General features: G+C 45.9%; 1 protein-coding gene across 1 annotated transcript in view; it reads right to left on the bottom strand.

Moving 5' to 3' along the window:
• Positions 1-19,084, bottom strand: part of LOC136060510 (USP6 N-terminal-like protein) — a 67,371-nt gene that overhangs the window by 45,464 nt on the left and 2,823 nt on the right. Inside the window, exon 2 of the mRNA XM_065755100.1 lies at positions 12,419-12,500. The gene's annotated coding sequence lies outside the window, so the exon portion shown is untranslated. The remainder of the gene's footprint in view (positions 1-12,418; positions 12,501-19,084) is intronic.

Raw genomic sequence — 19,084 nt, 5'->3', positions numbered from 1 at the left:
CTTCAGGGCAGACAAATCCCTCCACTCAGAACATAAAAACCAGGACATCCTGTCAATGGGGCCTGTTAATTCATGGTCCCCGAGCTGTGAGAAAATGTGAGCTGACAGCAGCATCAATACAAGCAGTCTGTCCTCACTTCTGTTCACGAGACTTTACGTGCTGGCAATGCACTCCAACAGCATATTGTACCTGCTCTTTACACGAGGCATCCTGCCTCTTTATCATACAGCGAAAGAGCACTTCTCATGTCTTCTCCTGCCTTGTACCAGCTCCTGGCAGCAAGGGAAACAGAACAAACAGGCCTCCTCCTGTTATAATCCTTAACCCAGAAATACAGACTATGTAACATACCAATAAAAGCACTAATCTAATTCTTGTCACTAAAAGCTGGCTGTCACAGGAGCCCAGACAGATAAATAAGCTGCTCCACAGCAACAAGCAGCTAGCTCAGTGGTTGCTGCAGCCAAGTAATTTCTCATTTATATCTATACCAGTTAATCAGCTTCCTTAATGAACCACAAAGTCTACACGGCAGGGGGAATCCCACCCTGTGCCAGGCTTTCAAGCAAACCAGCCCATCACAGCATAAACCAAATTGAGCTCAAGGAAAAGTGTCCAGTAACCAGGGCTCCTACTGTACCATGACATACCACAACAGGGAGCTTGCTCGTGCAGAGCCTTGTCACGGAGCAGTGCTGTGCTCCACTGCACCATGCAAGCTTGAAACGGAGGTGAACACTGGGACCGAGTTCCCTTCCCTTACTTTGCAGGTATGCTGGACTTCTCTTTGCATTGAAACTGCCCAAGAGAACAGAACTGAAGCTGCCCTGGAGAGGTTTAGCAAGACGTGAAGCACGCCTTCCTACACCCCAACTTAGCACCTTCCATCACTCTTCATTACCCAGCCAGTTTTTGCCTAGGGTTACATGGCAGGAACATCTGCATCACCTCTCGGACAGCTGTGCAGACTATGAAACTCCTGCCATCTCAAAACTGCATGTTTCTGGCCAAAATAGCAATCTTCTGGAGGTCCCTGATGACTTGTTTTTTCCTCCTTCACCTTTATCACTTCATCTGAATAGCAAGCATTTCCTCTGTTAGTTTTGGTTTCTGTTTTGTATGAGGGGTATTTCTGTCTGCATCTTTTGAGTTGCTCTTCACAAGAAAAAAAAACACCAGCTCCAGGCTGCAGCATAACCTCGTAGTTAAGGACAGCTGCAGACTGCTTTTTTTCATCTGCTAATAATGGTTGTTTTTCTTCAATTCCAGGGTAGGCAAATAGCTCAGCCTCTGGGGAAAAGAGGCAGCAACTTTGTGTGTCTCAAGCAGAGGATCTAAGTGCAGAGCTCGCAAAACACGCACCTGTGAGTCACCCAGACCCCCTCTGCGCCCTCCAACATCTGCTCCACTGCCTGGGAATTGGCTTACCGAAGCAAGAGGGCTGGCAGCTCCTTGGCTCTTCTCAGCCTAGAAAATTCTCTCAAAACGTCTAATACTCATTCAACTCGCTGCTGTGTAACCAAGCTCCTCAAGAGAGTGCAGACACCAGCCTTATCACACCCTAAAGTGACACAGTTACCAGCTGCCAGGAGATCATCTCTCAGCCACAACCATGCCGCATGTGACAGGGTCTGGCTTCACCATCCCTCCAGGCAAACTCAATCCCACATGTGCTCCAGGTCCTACCTGTCAGCAGAGCCTTCCAGATTAGACTTCATTTCCTTTTCATATCTCAACTTTCATTTCTGAAGCCAGATCAAGAGGATTGCTTTGCAACGTTTTTGAATTCATCTGTTTTGATGAAAGGAGGCAGGTTTGGTGCTTATTTTTTTGAATTTCTACTCTGCAATGCTCACAACTAAAGAATTAATGTGCTCTGGACAAAGAGCCAGGCGGTTCAGCCAGCTGCATTTTTGAAGATTCTTTGTGGTTATCTAAGGCAGAACTAAGCACTCAGATAAATCAAGAAAATAATTCTAGACTTTGAAGGAAAATGCAACTGAAATCAATCAGAAGAACTGACTTGTCCTCAGTAGAGTCCCGTTTCCCACATAAAGGAGGAGATTGCCCAACCTGAAGATGAATGCAACTTGGAAGTAAGCACAAGCACTGTGATTTCCAAGCTTAGTCCAATATTTAGGGCAGTCCTTCACTAGTTGTTGATCACAAGAAACATTATACCTACAAACACTGTTTTACTCAGATAAAAATTCACATTGTGTATTTTGCATGGCGTTCCTACATATCATTACACAAAGCATATTTTCACATGTACAACTATTAAGAAAGCAGTAGGGATCTAACTTAAAATTAGTAACATCATCGGTCTTCTTACACCTCATCTTTGCTTCTTCTGCAAATAGGAACACTATGTAACTCTACAGCATGCCACTATGGAAAGGCAAAATCAAAGCAACTCTAAGGACTAGGAGCCAGTCCAGCGATGCTAGTATATCCTTTCCTTGACGTTTACTTTTAGGAATGACCTCTCTCAATGCTAAACTCTCAACATTTATCCAGGAGAGCTTCTCGACCAGGGATAGCACTAGGTGGAAGAGCCAAAGAGAGAAAACACTGCAGCACTCAGACAACTCCTGGTCACCTCAGAAGGTCTGAAAAGCATTTCCAATTGTGGTGGCAGAAAAAGAAGGAAATGGTATTTTCACTCAGAAAAACACTACTACCAAACGTCCCTGAAGGTTCAAGAAAAGGGTAGACAGGGCACTGAGTTACATGGTTTAGCAGGCATGGTGGTAATGAGTTGGCTACAGCTACCTAAGAGATGCTGCAGAGACATGGTTAGGTCCATCATTAAATTATTCCCTCATTTAACCTATTTATAAAGTCTTCTAAAGGCTTTTACCTCATCAGTACTTTTGGTTAGTATCTGAAAAAGGTCAACCTTGCAGCAACCTTAAGAGAAGCAGTTAGATAAAGACAGAAAAGGCACCTTTTCTACAGAAATGAAAGGTATTGTCAAACTTGGTACACAATTGCAGCTTAATATAAGCAGGCACTGTATAATTTTGAAGAAAAATAATTAATATCTCTCCACTCCTACCACCAAGCTTCTCAGAGGGGTTGACTGAGTGAGACATGACTCAAGTGGTCAAAGGGACAAAAGGGAAGGATTCATCCTGAGCATGCAAACTACAGCCACCCCTCCAACAAAGCCCAGCCAAGGAAGAACACCCCCAAAAGAAACCAGAAATGTTTTAATTGCTATTAAAAGCACACAAGCTTGCAGTTTTAAACGCACGAACTCGGAAGTGATATATCGTCTGAATACGCTCCTCTTATGTGGTTTCTGTAACAGCATCTTCATTATAGTACAAAGGGAAGAAACTAATTCATTCAACATGCATGTGGACTTCAGTTACTTAATCAAAACATTTCTCTATGACTGTTTAAGTAGTTATATTGCACTGTTTTGACTAGAATATGCGCCACTGGTTTCTCACATGTGGATTTTATTGCAAAATTCTGTTGGGGCTCTGGAAAAAAGCTAATTCAAAGGATAGATGAGAACAGTGACTTGAAAAGAGGTCTACATGTGTCCCACCAACCTCCTCCTGCCCCACAAACCCTCTTAACACATTTTTTCCCCCTATCTTAATGGGAAAGGAAACCTACAGTGATTCAGTATTTCACGTCTTGTTGAGAAACAGTGCTGTGAGAGTCAAGTCACAGCAATACATCAGTGAAACAAAAGAAGGAAAAAAGAAAAACCAACCCAGCCCTTCCTTCATTGAAAAACCACATTACTAGCCTTTCATTGCCTGCAGCAAGACACTGTAGAAACACTTGTGTGCACAATTCTAAGCTTTAGCACACTGCAAACAAAGATGAATTAGAGAGTCCCAAAAACCCCAGCAATCCTGCCAGTGACTCCAGTGAGCACTGCTTTCCTGCACACCAGAGGCTGTTTCCATCTCCCCCCAGAAGCATAAATGCACATTCCTGTACAAAGGGAGCCACAGCTCCAGGAGCATCCATGCCACCAGATGTTCCATGCACGCCCAGCAGCCTACAAGCACATCCAACAGAGCTCAGCTAGAGAGGCCAAGTACCAGGACTGCAGAGCTCAAGCCCAAGGAGTGGAGGACTCCTCTTCCCTGGGGTATGTATGTAAGAGATGAATGGACACAGCACTCAGGGACATGGTTTAGTGTGATGGGATTTGGTAGTCAAGGTTGATGATTGGACTTGATGATCTTTTCCAGCCTAGATGATTCTATGATTCTAAGAAGCTAATGCTCAGGAAACTTATCTCCTGAACATCAGATCACAAAGCTGCAAATCATCACAGAAATCATCCAGCAGCTGAGCAGTTGAAAGTGACTTGCTGTAGTGGGTGGGCAATGAAATCAGTGCTCACAAGAAGACAGGGAAACAAGTCAGCCTCATCTCAGGAAACAGCACAACTGCACCTCAATTACCATCTACCCAGGCTGACTGAGCCCAAAGCCCTTCACTAATATTCAGTACTCAGTGCAGGGAAAGGACACACATCCCCACTCCCCAAAAAATCCCACCAAATAATGCACACTTGTCAGTTAGAAGATATTTAGTTCCAATAAATATGAGTGGGGAAATGTCCTATTGCCGTTCACTGGGGATTAGAGAAGCAAACCTAAGCCTTTGCACAGCCAGAAGATCACATCCAAACAAACCATGGGAGATGTGCAGATGTACACACAGGGCCCAGCATCAGGGATCAAAGTCAGAAAAAGGGATAAATAATCCCAGCACCAAGCAATGTCAGGCCTGGTACATCCATATACACACAGATACTAATAATAACCTGTTATTTCTGGAGGGAACCAGGGGGCAAAAGTAGTTGCTGAGCTGCAAGGACAGATTTAGCATGTGATGCTACTTAGAAACCTGGAGAAGCAGAGTTCATTACTCAGTCAGAAACCTCAAGTTTCAACAAAAGTCAATTCCATCTAGCTTATGCAGTCCTGCTTAGAGCTGGATTTAGCACGATCTTAAAGAAAACTCTCTAAACAAGAAAAAAAACCCACAAGAACCATGCTTTCAGAAACAAATGCAAGAACTACAAAAACAAATTTTCTGCGTGGTGCTTCAAATACGAGGCATTCTGCGAGATGAAATATTGCTCCCATGATTCTGCAGTTACTCTGATGGCTACAGAAGCATTCAGGAGACCACTATGGTCAAAATGAAAAAAAAAAAAATAGGAAAAAAAAAAAAGGAAAAAGCTCACAGCTTTAGAATACAATGTGAACAATGCTGAGCTATTCAAGCAAAAATGAAAGCTGCTGTTGGGAGGGAAGGGGAAATGCCCATCACAATTAGCTTTGGGAAGCACTGCTCAAAACCCTCAGTAAAGAAAGCAAAATGGAGACCACTTTCTGAAATCTGGGATGACCAGTGCTTAGCAGCAACACAAAGACACTGCAGCAGTTGCATGCTAGGACTAAAGGCTGAAACAGAACATTGCTGTTCTAGAGTTATCTATTCCAGCTGCCTGGTGTTTGCCCATTTCTATTCGCATGTGGGTTTTGGAGCCTCCTGGTACACAACATGGGCTTGGCAGCTCTGGGCACTGCCTGCTCCCTGCAAAGCTCCCAGCCCTGCGTGGGACAAGCCACCCTGTCCCCTCGAGGCTGTCTCTGCTTAGCACCGTGCTGGGAGACAGGGAGCAGTGAATGGCTGATTGTCAGGACAGGGAGGAGAGTCCAAAGCGATACAGCAAACAGCATGGCACACACACGTGCAACGCCTCAAGCTCTGCTGGCAAACCCCTTCTCACAAGGCCACAGCTGCTTTTGCAACATCTGGGAGAGAAAAACAAAGAGGGGCAAGCTGGTACTGCCTCAGCATGCTGCTGCTTGTGCAAGGGCAGGGCGTAGGGCTCCCAGCATCCCGTTACTCAACACTGCCAGCCTGCCAGGAGCTCGCTGTTGCAGTCGTCTCCTGTTTTGACCTATCTGCATGAGGCTATATTTACAGCTTCCCCACCCTCAGGTGTCTCCTTCTAGGTGAGGAGATGAGAAGCCAGGCGTGCATGATAAATACTGAGCTGAGGAGAAGAGTGGACTAACTACTTATCCTCCCCATTACTTACAGAATTTTTATCTGCTGGTTTGTCTGCTTCCTTCACAGATACCTCATTAAAAAATTCCCACTGCAGGAGAGAGAGAGCAGGGGCTTCCCTTAAGTCACAGTGAGGACCAGTCATGGTTGTGACTTACTTCTGGCTCTCCTCCACAACAAAAAAGCCAGGAAAATACGAGAGCAAAGCTCCTTCACAAACAGAAAACAAGTTCCTGGGGACTGTGCCATCCATAGCATCTCAGATCCCAGTGAGCAATCCAGGCAGGCGGCTTTGGTTTCATAAATCACCAGCACAAGTCCAAGTCTTCCAGCAATATTACCACTCCCCTCCTTCTGCCTTCAGCTGCAATAAGAGTCTTTCTATACCACAAAGAGCTGAAAATAATTCCTATTCTTTAACAATTCAGCAATTCCTCTGAGAGCTGTTTAGGATTAAAAAAAAAAAAACAAAAAAAACCTTATCGGATGAGAGCAGCAAAACTCTGAAGCCAAGCACCAGCATTTGTCTAGAACAAGTGGCACCACTCAGACATTATCAAGCAAGGAGCAAAACACAGCCAGAATGAGTCTTCATCTTAAATGAGAACTGTAGCTTTTATCTGAGAAAAACAAACAACTTCACTACAGGGAGACTCAGCCAAAGAGGGAAAAGGCAACACAAGTACTCACGAACTGATAAAATATTTGATAGCCTGTTGCATTTCTAGTTTAGATAGAAAAATAAAGAAACAAACATACCAGAATATCTTTAGTGTTGAGCTTCTCTCTAATTCTAGGACATGGGTTTTGGCAGTAAGCCTGGTTTGCACCTGAGGGTAATGCAAAAAGGAACATAAAAACCCAACCTGAATGACAACTGAAGAGCAGCCATCTGTGTGGGTGTTTCTCTTTCCAAACCGAACTTGGAATGAAGAGGGTTTTCCAAAGAGCCAGCCAAGGAAAGAGAAACTTAATAAAGAGACTCAGTGGGATCTGAGTGGAGAGCATGCTTCATGCAAATACCAGGGTGAAGGCTTCATTCTCCCTGCCTGCCACCAGCAGCCTTCACAGATGCTCCTTTTCTTCCAGCAAAAGCCGCTGGAAAGAGTGCTCTGTTTGGAAAGCAGATGTGCAGAAAGGACGTGGCTAACACGTGGGTCAAGTGTCTGCTGTGCTTTTCACTCCAGGTCACCGAAACACTGCCCACACAACGGCCACCTTGCTGTAAATACAAACGGGCTGCCCTCCTCACAGCCCAGGTCCTACCACGGGAGTAACCAACATGGAGCATGTAATTCTACAGCAGAGCAGAAAAAACAGAGTCACCCCATGGGACAAGTAGCAATTCAGACAGCCACCAAACAACCGCCTTCAGCGAGGGCTACAAGAGATCTTTTGCATGTGAAAGCAAATTCAAACACACTTAAATTTGTGCTGTCATGGTTACGGAGGGCTGGCTAACCACAAACTGCTACATACCCACGGAACAGACCTGCATGCCACTACCGCTCTAAGCAAAGTTCATAAAAGCTGAGATCTGAAAGTCAGCTACGTCCTTCACTGCACGGTAAAACAGCCTTCCCACTGCTCCAAGCACACATGCACACCTCCGCCTCCAAGTCTACCCACATGTATGGATGCTCCTTGCCTGCCTGACTATACTTTACTGTACAAATAAAGCTTTTGGCATGCTCAAAACCCATTAAATTTCATCATTTCATTAATTACAAAAAATACAAGGAATTCAGGTTACAGCAAATTGAGTCTTCACCATCCTGCACTGCTTACAGCTCCATGCACCCAGCAGGATCAGGAAACTCCCATGAAGTTGACTGGGAAAGGGCCATTTAACACAGCAGAGACAAGATGAGGTCAGCCAGGTTACAGCACAGATTGAGAAGGTAGAGGATTTTTTTTTTCTCTTCCCAACCAGGTGAGCTCTGACACATCTGTCGACAGCACAACTAGGCTGCTCAGTCTCTAGCCAGCTTTCTTCAGCAGCTCCACTACTGTCTCTGGAGATGGGGTATTACTTTAGATGGAATCATTTCAGATGTATCCCTGGCTCAACCTGGTACAGCCGTCTTCACATGATCTTATCCAGCAGATTACAATATATGCCTACACAGTTCAAGCTCAGAGCATCAGCATCAGCAAAAATTCACTGATAGGAGAAATATTTTCCTAAGCAGGAGGTGGATATCTCCTCCAAGCACTCAGCTACTAGAATCAAACTTTCTGAGCTTTTTCCCAAGGCTCAAAAGGAGAGTTGACCCAGGGATGCCCTGAGATTCCCATTCATTTCGTATCAAGTGCTAGTAAAAGGAAACTGAGCTGAATTTTCACATGCTTAAGGCTATTTAAAGTAGAGAGTTACCTGCCTAATGTATAAGGTTTTTCCAGTCTTCTGAGGGCAGGAGATAGAAAGGAAAAGAAATGCCTTTCAGTGAGAAAACACCAATAAGACAGGAGTTTCCCCTAAATAATTAGCAGTACAAGAGGGAAAAACATCAACTTTCCCAAAGGGAAGGCTTCAAATTTATGAAATCTGTATATCCAGAGGTCTTTGAAGCTCAAAGAATTCATTGCTGTATTATATCATTGTTAACTACAGAAGCTTTTTCAGACCTCGAGAAATGCACAGAAAAAACACTCCCCAGGACCATTTCTTTCCTTCATTTGTCTTTTTGGAACAAAATGGAACAGGAAACCATGGGCTCAGCTACCATGTCCACAAGAGGCTGTTTCCAGGCATCAGAGGCACAGGGCTGAACACCACAGTACTACAAGGACCCAAACAGACACACGCATGTCCCTCCTCATCAGGCAACACATTCTGCATCCCATGCCAACAGGGAGCTTGAAAATATGTTTGCAGTGAGCAAGTATGCAGGGAACCAGAGATAACTGAGTAACTAACACAATCTGAGTTTGCCAACTGATACAGATGGCTTTCACCAGGAAGGTAATAATGCATCTCAGGAAAACATAAGCCCTCCAAGGGAGAAGAGGGTCATTTTGGCACTGAATTTTTCCAAACGTTCTCAGAAAACTCAACAGGGAATGGAAGAAAGGAAATGTTCTCCCCCTGCTTAAATTTTTTTATCAGGTTAGATTAGATTAATGCCCCCAAGAAGGATTACTGCTCTAGGCAGTTAACGGGTACTCCTACTTCAGTTCCCACAGTGCTTTTCTCCCAGTGACTGAAACAGCACTAAGAAGTTTCATCCCTAATCCCCCCATGGTGACACAGCTCTGTTACCTGCAGGCCATACTGGCCAGCAGAGCAGAGAAGCAGGAAAATATATCCACTCGGACCAAACACAGAATACAAATAGCATTCCAGTGCTACTTCCCTTCTTTCTTCTGTTTTCTAAACATGGAGAAGCAAACTGAAACTCCCTGTTTTCTTAATGGAACCTTAACAAGCCTGCTGTGCAATTGTCTGCAAGAAGCTATGGAAAACAAAAAAGGGCAAAGCAAACCTGCAGGGCAACTACTTCAGTAGAAGCAGCCAGAAACAAATCATTTGTAGGCACACACGTGAAGGCAAAACTTATTTGTCAGAGCAGCAAGTATTAAAGGCTTTGAACACAGCTATCCATCTCCTGTCTCACCCGCAGCAGACCCATGTTTGCAGTATGACAGCTGTAACTGTAATGACAAAGCCTCTGCAAAAAAAAAAGTAGTACAAACATTGGGGAAAATAGAAGAGCAAAAGGTAACTGCATCTCTGAAGGGCAGTTCTTCGTGCAACAAGCCTGGAATGGTTACAGGCAGTTGGTGAAAGCAACGAAGCACATTAAGAAATTGACCAGGAGCAGTAGCTGGGCAAGAGAGGAAGGGACAGCTGCAGCACTACCCCAGGAAACTCCCCACAGGACTCTTCACTCCCGTGCCTGACAGGGCTATCAAAACACAACAGTGATGAAACCCATCTGAAGTAGGGTGAAACTCAACTCTCAGTGAGCCTGCAGTGGCCCCCACCACAGGCACACCCTGCTTTGGCTCTGATGACTGATGCTGTTTATCAGGCACCTTCTTCTAAGCTGAATGAAGACATGTTCCTGTGGGCAGACATACCACATCTAACATGTTCCAGGAAAGCAAAGTCCATCCATTCACTGTCACTTCACTTTTGTGGCAGACAATACAAGGAAAGCCAACAACTATGCACATACCCAAACCCCAGCCACCAAACTTGCCAGGCATGGGAGCATGTTGGCTCCTATATCTATCCGCTGCCTGCCCAGCAACTGAACTGTACATCTCAGCAATGCAACATTGTTCTCAAATGAGATTAACCATCCTTATGCTCTCAAAACAGCATCTCAAGCTATTTTTTCAAATCAGCATTCAGTTTTATCACTCACTAATACAACATTTCCTCTGCCCTCCCCACCCTTCCCCCATTCCTTGTATTCAGTGAAACTGCTTCTTCTGCAAATCACACTGCAAACGCTGAACCTTTGCTGATTAGATGGGGAAAACCTTGACTGAAAACAAATCAAATGGCAGAAAATAGATCCCTGCGCAGTAAGATCAAGTACTGGATAATGCATGCAACAGCCCTGACAAAAGAGCAGTCAGTCTCCAGATTTGCATGAGAATCTCATCAAGCTCAGTAGACAGCATCTGCAATTACAATAACCTGCCCCATCTTGTAAAAAAAGAAAAAGAAAAAAACCCAGGAAGTAAACAGGGAGGCACAGAGGTAGGGTTGAACACACTTGGGTAAATCAAGTTTCCATCTGTTTTGTCCAGCATTTCGTCTCCTTTTGAATCCTGGGCTCTACTTTCTTTGTCATGCCAAAGTTAGGCTTGTTTATTGTTACTTCCTAGTTTAAGCATCACTTTTACACCTTTGGAGGGTTATTCTGTCCTGTCCCATGCACCACTGCTGCCTGGCCCAACCAGAAGCCAGGCTACCCCATGTGCCTCCATTGGCTCTCAGAAAAGGATGCAAGGATGAGAAGTGTCCCAGCTAGCACATTCCTGTGCTCCCTGAGAACCAAGCTGCTTGAGGACAAGGATGGCAAACTGTTCCCTATGTGGCCACTACGGGAGGCAAAATCCCATTACAAAAAATCCATTTTTATATTTCAAGTGTGGAAGAAAATGACTTTTGCTTTTTGTCACCAGCTGTCTGGGGGACGGACTCAGCACTGCTTCCTATAGGTGCACCTCAGGCAGCCTGCTAGCAAACGAAGGCCATGCTTACCTTTGCTGTTGCCATCTCCTTATGTTCCTGCCTTTAAATAGAGATCCTCTGAACTCTAACATAACCTTAAGAAATTGAAAGTACACCTAGAAGGCCAGCACAGGAAGTGCAAGCACTGCTGATAACTGCCTCTGTCATCGGCTCAGAAGCCTAGAGCATGTGTTCTTGCAGGGCACAAGTAGTCCCAGTAAATACCAGGAATGAGGTGGAAGCAGCTCCGCCCTAATTCCTACTCCTCCAGTCCTTTGCTGCACCACCCAGGCAATCCTGGATGAACCAGGTTTTCAAGAAAGATCGGCTCCCATAATTAATCCACTTATTTTTTACAGGAGCAAGAAAGCTTCACACAACAGAGTTAAGGATTATGTCCTCTTACAGTCAGTTTACCACTCCTCAGACCTCCCTGAGTGACCACAAACAGCAAAGCATTCCATCGGGGTCCCCATGGCTGCACACATCTCTGGCTGGCTGAGACCCAATTACAGTTACTGAAAAGCAGCCCACGACACAGCCCTCATGGCAATGCACTAACTGAAATCAGGTGCAAACAGACCTGCTGCTCACATACATGGGGTGATTACTGACAGTACCTCAGCAATTAAAAACAACTCATGCAACCCACATTGCCAGTTTTAGAGACTGCACATGAGATTTTTCAATTGAAGCAATATACACATAATAGCTCGAGAAGATGCACTGGGTAGCACTGGGCACAACTCCACTGCTTCTGACAGTAATCAGTGGCCAAGCAGATTAATAATTAATTATCCAGGAAGGAATAAGCTGCTACAGGCTGTGCAGGCTTTAAGTACAAATACATTAAGAGAACAGGAGCAGATTTGCTCATGTTGGGATACCTAGATGAAAGGCTGTCCACCCAACAGCAAAGGCTTCTGGCAAAGCCCCTAAAGCAGCAAAAACAAGCAGGTTGGATTTGGGGGAAATGCATAAAAGCATGAAAGGTTTAAAAAAAATTAACAAATGTCAATACAGGCAGTCCTGCACAGTCAGATCCCACTGCTGGAAGAGTGCACATCCGCAGTACAGCTTCATGCTTCTGGTGCCACATGCCAACCTTGCAGCGTTTCACCCACAGACACATACAGGAAGAGTGGGGAGCACTGCAGACGTACCTGCTCAGCACACTGACTTCTCCAAAGACACCAACAACAAGCCAGAGCACGATCCTCATTGGCACGTGGGAACCAGCAAATCCTGTGAATGTCAGACAGAGTTAATTAGTGACAGTAATAAGACATGACTGGTGAAAGGATGCCAAGTCAAGCTCAGGAGAAAGTGACGGATGCTAGGTCTCTGCACTGAATATATTCCAGCCTAGTTCTTGCCCACAGCTGAGGCATCTGACAGAAGGTTCTTAAAGGACTTGACCAAAATTGTAGAAGGAAGACGAGGTAAAGGGCAAGACTATCTGTCCCAAAGAAAGACTGTCTGCACAGCCAAGCTTCCTCAGCAGTCAGTGCACTGATGTTAAGGACTAAGTAGAGGAGCCAACAAGACACTGAATAAGTGGTCCCTGCTAAACTCTCCTGCTCTTTTCTGAGATCCCCTTGAAGATCTGCAGTACTTCACTTCTGCAACTCCTTCAGTTTCTTAAAGCAGATGAATTCCATCTGATGTCAGACACACACTCCTTCTGCTTTTCTCTTATTTATTCAGCACAATGGTTGGATATATCCTACCAATTGTCTGACACAGCCTTTGTACCTGAGTCACACCACAAGACATCTAGCAGCACTGAGTGAAAGCAGTGATAGAAGTTGTCTCTGCTGGCTGTGGAAACACCCAGCTGTATGTATTCAAAGTCCCCGCTGCATGCCAAAGAAGAGACTGCAGAAAAATAGATGCTTTACAGGAAATGTTTCTAAGCAGCCACAAAGAGACATTTGTCTGGCCATACAACTGCAGCAGAGGTCACCATGTAGAGTAACAGGGAAACATGTAATACAGTTGTATTCTTTCCTGTTCTGAGGTAATCGTCTGGGAACAGCAACGAGCACTGTGACTGAACAGCCATCCTGAAGCACATTCTACCTGAAAGCAGGTTAGAAGGTGGGGGAAGTAAGGAAACAGCAAGGCACAGCAAAACCACACAGGGAAAGCGAGGGTGGGACAACAACTGTGAGCAGCTCTTCAGTCAGAGCACCAAACCAGCACGGGGGATGTACCGGGGCTCTAACAACCGGATCAGCTCAAGGACGTCTCACTTATTTCCTGCCAACTGGAGGACCTCATTCTGAACTTTGAGAAAACTTACTCACGCAGCGCATCAGTTTACCTTGGACTGAGAAAAAGAGACTGACTTGTTTTCCATAGTCCCTGTGAGTGACTCACGGATATCAACCACAATAATATTTTTTTTAAATAGAGAAAAATCATAATCTATTCAAACCTCCATTCTCTCCTTCCCCATTACAGAAGGGCTGAAGGCGTTTCTAAGGAGGAAAACAATGCTGAAGACCACAAGACACAGACGTTGGACGCAAGCCTCAAGCACAATTTTTCCATCACTGTTTATAATGCTCTCCCTGTCGCTTTACATTATCCCTCTAATAAGAACATAAGTTATTTATTCACGTATATACCTCCAGGAGGGTCTTTGTTGTATTTCTTTTGAAGTCACTAAGTGAACACCGTTCTGCAGTGGAACATAAAATCTCTACAAAGACAGCAATAATACAACACAAACCCAATCTGGCCAATAATCTTCAGTGACAGCTTATTTATACAATACAGAAATGCAATTTCCCCCGGCAAGGAAATTCCTGCCTTGGCTTCACATGGCTTACATCTGAAAGGAGCTCCATTAGCTTTGTAGGGCTTTATCTGTGTCGGCATCAATCCGCTCCTGCACCAGAGCTCAGCCTGCTGCTAAGGAAAGCATCCAGCACTCCGGTGGAAGCAATTATTTCTCCTTCCCTCTTTCTCCATCCTCTCCTCTATCAACTTTCTGGATGCAACTGCTACTATTGGATAACGTTACAAAAACATTACTGGCAAAGTTCAAACTCATCTCCTACCGGTACTGTCGAGTAAGGCAAACAGAGATGGCTGTAGCTTCACTAAGTGCTGCTGACTGCTGGATTTAATAAAACCCACATGCAGGTGGCTTGGCCTGCCATCCTGAAGCAAGCCCAACTCTCAAACAAAGCATTTTGTCCCACGGCAGCCAGAAACACCAGTAACACTGCTCAGTGCCAAGGACTCAACTGTGCGCTCCGACCATGCTGCAAGACAGCCAAATTGCAAAGAACAGGGGTAGAGGTCCAAGCAATGCTGAGTGATCTGAGGATAAGGAATGATGGGTGCAAGCAAAGCAATGAGGCAAGGAAACAGCATGGCTCTGCACAGTAGGAAGGCAGCAGCTGCTCTCTGCCACTTGGTGGGCCTTGGCCATCTTGGTAGACCTTTTCCAACCTAGATGAAGGCAGCTCAGGCCATGAGAGCAGGCAGAGGGCAGTGAGAGGATCCAGTGGCTCCAACTGGTCTGCCAGTCCCCAGGACTGACCACGCAGCTTTGCTAATGTCCCTGTAAAAAGCACACGCTATTAAAGTGGCCTCACTTTTAAGACTAAATAAGGGTATGGGGTGATTCTTGTCAGCACTGAGAAATCATAAAGTTTTGTTTAAGAGGCTCGTGGTCAATTTCTTCCCCTCTCCTACGGCCTGCTGGTGATGATCTTGCAACACCAGCATCTTTAAGCTCTGGCCTCGTTACAGACTACAGCAAACTTAGTTTCGGTGTGGCTTTTAACAGGAACGACGTGCAATCCCCTCCAATACAAGCACGTATGACTAACTCCTAAGGTATGGAAGCACACCAAGAGAGCTATCAAAAATACTCAGACTCCACAGCCTTCGGAACTTGAAAAGTCATCATCAAGGCAGCAATGTACTAGCAACGAGCACCTAACATGACAGCTCTCCAGCCTGAGACGGGACAGATGAATGCTTATAACAAGGCAGGCATGAAAATAAACCCATCCCGAGGCCTACGGCCAGAGGAGAACAGGATGGCAGAACACGTCTGCAGTGTATTTAAGCAGAGAAATACTCTGCTTGATACATTTGGAAGAAATGTTTTATTTAAGAGCTGAGCTCAAAGTCTTTCTGGGGGGAGAACTCCCCTGCGTTAATTGGGAAACTGAACGTTTTCAGCTGTTACTCTGCAAGTACACAAAGCTGCCTGTCAGCAGTGCACCTCAAAGGGCTCTACCAACTTCAAAGCCTCTCAGAAATGTTAACACGCATTGCAGACCTTACCCCTCCCTTGCAAGGAGGGAAACTGAGGTAGAAGCAGCACGAACGAGCCTACAGTGAAATCGGCACCCAGCTTCCCTATGGATATGGCTGCACTCAGTATGCGGTGCTCACTCCCACTGATGTTATCCCATCCCACAGGACCTCCAGCTCTTGCAGAACAGCCTTTTCCATCTTCCAAAACCTCATGGAATTCATCAAGGTACCATAAAACATACTTTTTCCCCCTCACCACTCCCATGAGACTGAAAAAGCAGACCTTCCCTCATACACAACAACTGCTCACGGCGGAGACAGGAGGGCCCAGTACTCACATTTTCCCTCACACCTCTGGGGTGCAAATAACGCATCATTTCACTGAACCAAAAGAGACAGCCCTCCCTTTTTCCTCCTTGTCCCAGTCACCAATTCCACACTTGTGGCAGCAACTGTGGTTCATCTGATACAACCAGGAATCATACTAGAAAGAACAGAAAAAGGAAACCAATTTCTAGCAGGAGCAAAGCTGATGGGAAGCACAGCCTGTGAAAGACGGCACAGTGGTACAGCTGGAAACATAGGTGAGGCTTTCAAGCAATGGCACAGCTCTGGGAATAAGTAACCCCTCTTGATGTGCATCTCCGCACAGGGTGGATGGAGGCTCAGGGATCAAGGGACTGTAAAACTCCAAAAACAGCAACAACACAACTGGAAGAAGTAAAAGCCATGAAGCCATGCTGCATGGAGGGAGCTTATACATCTGCAGGCTTAGAAATGACAGTACACCCAAAAGCACCAGCTATCTATAACTATCCATACCAGCAACAGCTCTACCTAGCTCTCCTGCCCCTGGACTCTGAGACAAGGCACCCAGCATGGGCAGAAAAGCACAGTTAAAACTCTTAACACTCAGATCTCACCCTTCACAGAAATACCCAGTACTGCTTTTCCACTTCATATGTTTCGAGGTTTTCTTCCCCAGAAACAGCACAAGGCTTTGAGTTTCCATGGCACTCAAATCAATTAACCAGCCAAGCATCTCCAGCCACTCTGTTCTCAGTTCTCCTGATAACTGTTACCATGTAGAGCACATGCACTCCTCCCCAGAAATATCTCAAAGCATCTTTAAGAAAGCCATAAATTCTATTGAGAAGCTCGAGCTTTCACCTCAGCAGAAATTAATCTTACATCAGTTACTGGAAAACAAAACAAACCAACCAGACAAACTTGACTGATTAATTCAGGACAGTTTTAACACAGCAGACACCAGCAGGCATTTCCAAGCCAGCCACAATGCCAAAGGCCTCATGCTGGGCAGGACACTTTATCTCAGACAGCTTTCTGTTGCCCCTCTCAATTAAATGGGCTCACTGGTGGGTCTGACACACTTCAAAGCTGGCCACAAAGGAGTAGGGCTGGAGTCTGATAAGCAGCACGATCCCTCCCTTTCGTCAGCTGCTGGGGTTTTATCACAAAACTGCAGCACAAAGTTCCCCAGTTTGGATGAGGGTAGCTTTGCAGGTCCTTGCCAGCCTATACCAGAAGAAAAGTTCTTGATGCCACTAAGCTGAAAGCAAAGCCTCAAGTCAAACCACACCAATGGTCAAATCATCCCCAGCTTTCCAAATGCCCCAACTCTACATCCTCCCACTTTCCACCCCCACCCACTTGATCTCACCCCGAGCAGCCTCCTCCAGGTCTCTTCACACACCAAGGCACCAGCACAGATCTGTCAGGCCACCTCTTGAGCTCCCTGGGGCTGAGCAATGCCGGGAGGTATCCAGGCTCAGAAATAAGAGAGGACCTGGAGGAGCTGGCTCCCTGACGTCGCAACATGAACGTCCAGTTATTTGTGGTTTTTCTACACGCATCGTACAAGAACACAGCCAGTGCTGATACTCCATAACAGCCCCTAGTCTCAGCCCATCCACCACGTTGGTTTGCACTGCTACAGCAGTTTGAGCACGAAAGGAACTTAGTTCAAGGAAGCCAGGCAGAAACTGCACCCGCAGAGCCTGCTGTGGGATTGACACCTTCAGCTTAAGGCAGTCAAAGGGGTGAGGCCACCAGGCTCCACTTGCTCAACTTTGAGATGTTGACAGCAAACAGGAGAATGGGCTGGGAGTCTTTAGGAGGCCAATAGTGCCAGCACCAGCCCTTTTCCCAGGGAGCAGCACTATGGGTCAGGACAGCAGCAGCTCAGCACTGACACAGCCACCTGGGCAACGATGCAGCAAACCAATGGGGACACAGATGTGGCTCAAAAATACTTCAGTAAAGCACAGTGCCAGCACAGAGCCACCTCAACTGTTGCTGCTTTGGCACAAGCAGCTGAGAGGTGATTTAAGTGAGGACCAGGGACGTGAGAGCCACCAAGCATATCAGTGCTGAGCTGCAGGTTTCCTATGAAACTCATGAGGCATGTCAGTGGGCAAAGAAAATTCCAACGCTTTGAAACAGTTTTGGCAACTGTACCTGGTTAGCACTGCAGTCAGCACCTGTAAACACACGCACAGCTTCTGACCTACTTCTAACTTTACCACCCACATTACATCCTCGCTGGTAAGTCACCTCTGTTCTGGCAGCGATGCTCTCACCACTGTTTTTGACTCATGAAACTGATGGGGGAGGGAAGAAGCAAGACAGTAAGAACAACACAACCCAGAGACTATGACTACAGGTTTTCAGTAAGCTACATTTCTGCCTGGAGTTCCTAAATACACAGGTTCTTCTCTTACCAACTGCTCCCCTGCCTGCTCTGTACTGAAGTCATTGGCAAGACAGGCAACTCACTGGCAGCACAGTCCTGCTGTGTTCCATCTTCAGACTACACTTCTCTGCGTAAAGCTGAATGGTCAGACAGTGCTGGCTCTTGTGCCTGATTTCCAGGACCCAAGCCACGAGGAGAGCTAAAAATATCCCAATTAACCATTCCTTTCCAATGTGGATAATACCCTGCCACCAGGGTATATTATATGACTGCAGACAGGAAGATGCGGTCTGCAAAAAAAGCATTCAAACTGGGAAAAGAGCCGGCCAGGAGAGCCACCTCTGAATTCAAATGTGGGGCCACACCACCAAAAAAAATGCTGAAGAGCTCGTGCTAAAAACTCCTGCTGTGACTCCATGCACTTGCAGGCTTTCACCCCAATCTGACACACACATAGTAACACTTCTGTGCTGTCTGCCCTGCCCTGCTGACACACACAGCTCGCTGGGGATGCGTCCCTCGCAAGCCATCTCCAGCTGCTGGCTGGGCCCAGTGTCATCCTGCACACCATGAGTTAAAGCAGGAAGCCTTCATTTGCGGTACAGTCCATGACAAGCAGACTGCTAGGCTCCGAGAGGCAGCACGGCTCCAGAGCCAAGCATTTCTTCACACACATTTCATAGTGATTTTTTCCACTACCCAATCGTTACGCTGACATCTACACTTTTAAATACCAGCTGTGGGTAAGTCGGGGGGTACCCTGACAACAGCACACCGGGGAGAACTATCAAATCTTCTCAGTTCAAGGCTGAGCACAGACTTTATGCTGGAA

This window comes from Cyrtonyx montezumae, unplaced genomic scaffold (assembly GCF_038088225.1).
Source record: "Cyrtonyx montezumae isolate F1298 unplaced genomic scaffold, pur_monq_1.0 scaffold_10, whole genome shotgun sequence".
Taxonomy (NCBI): domain Eukaryota; kingdom Metazoa; phylum Chordata; class Aves; order Galliformes; family Odontophoridae; genus Cyrtonyx; species Cyrtonyx montezumae.
This window is presented reverse-complemented; position numbering and strand designations above follow the sequence as displayed.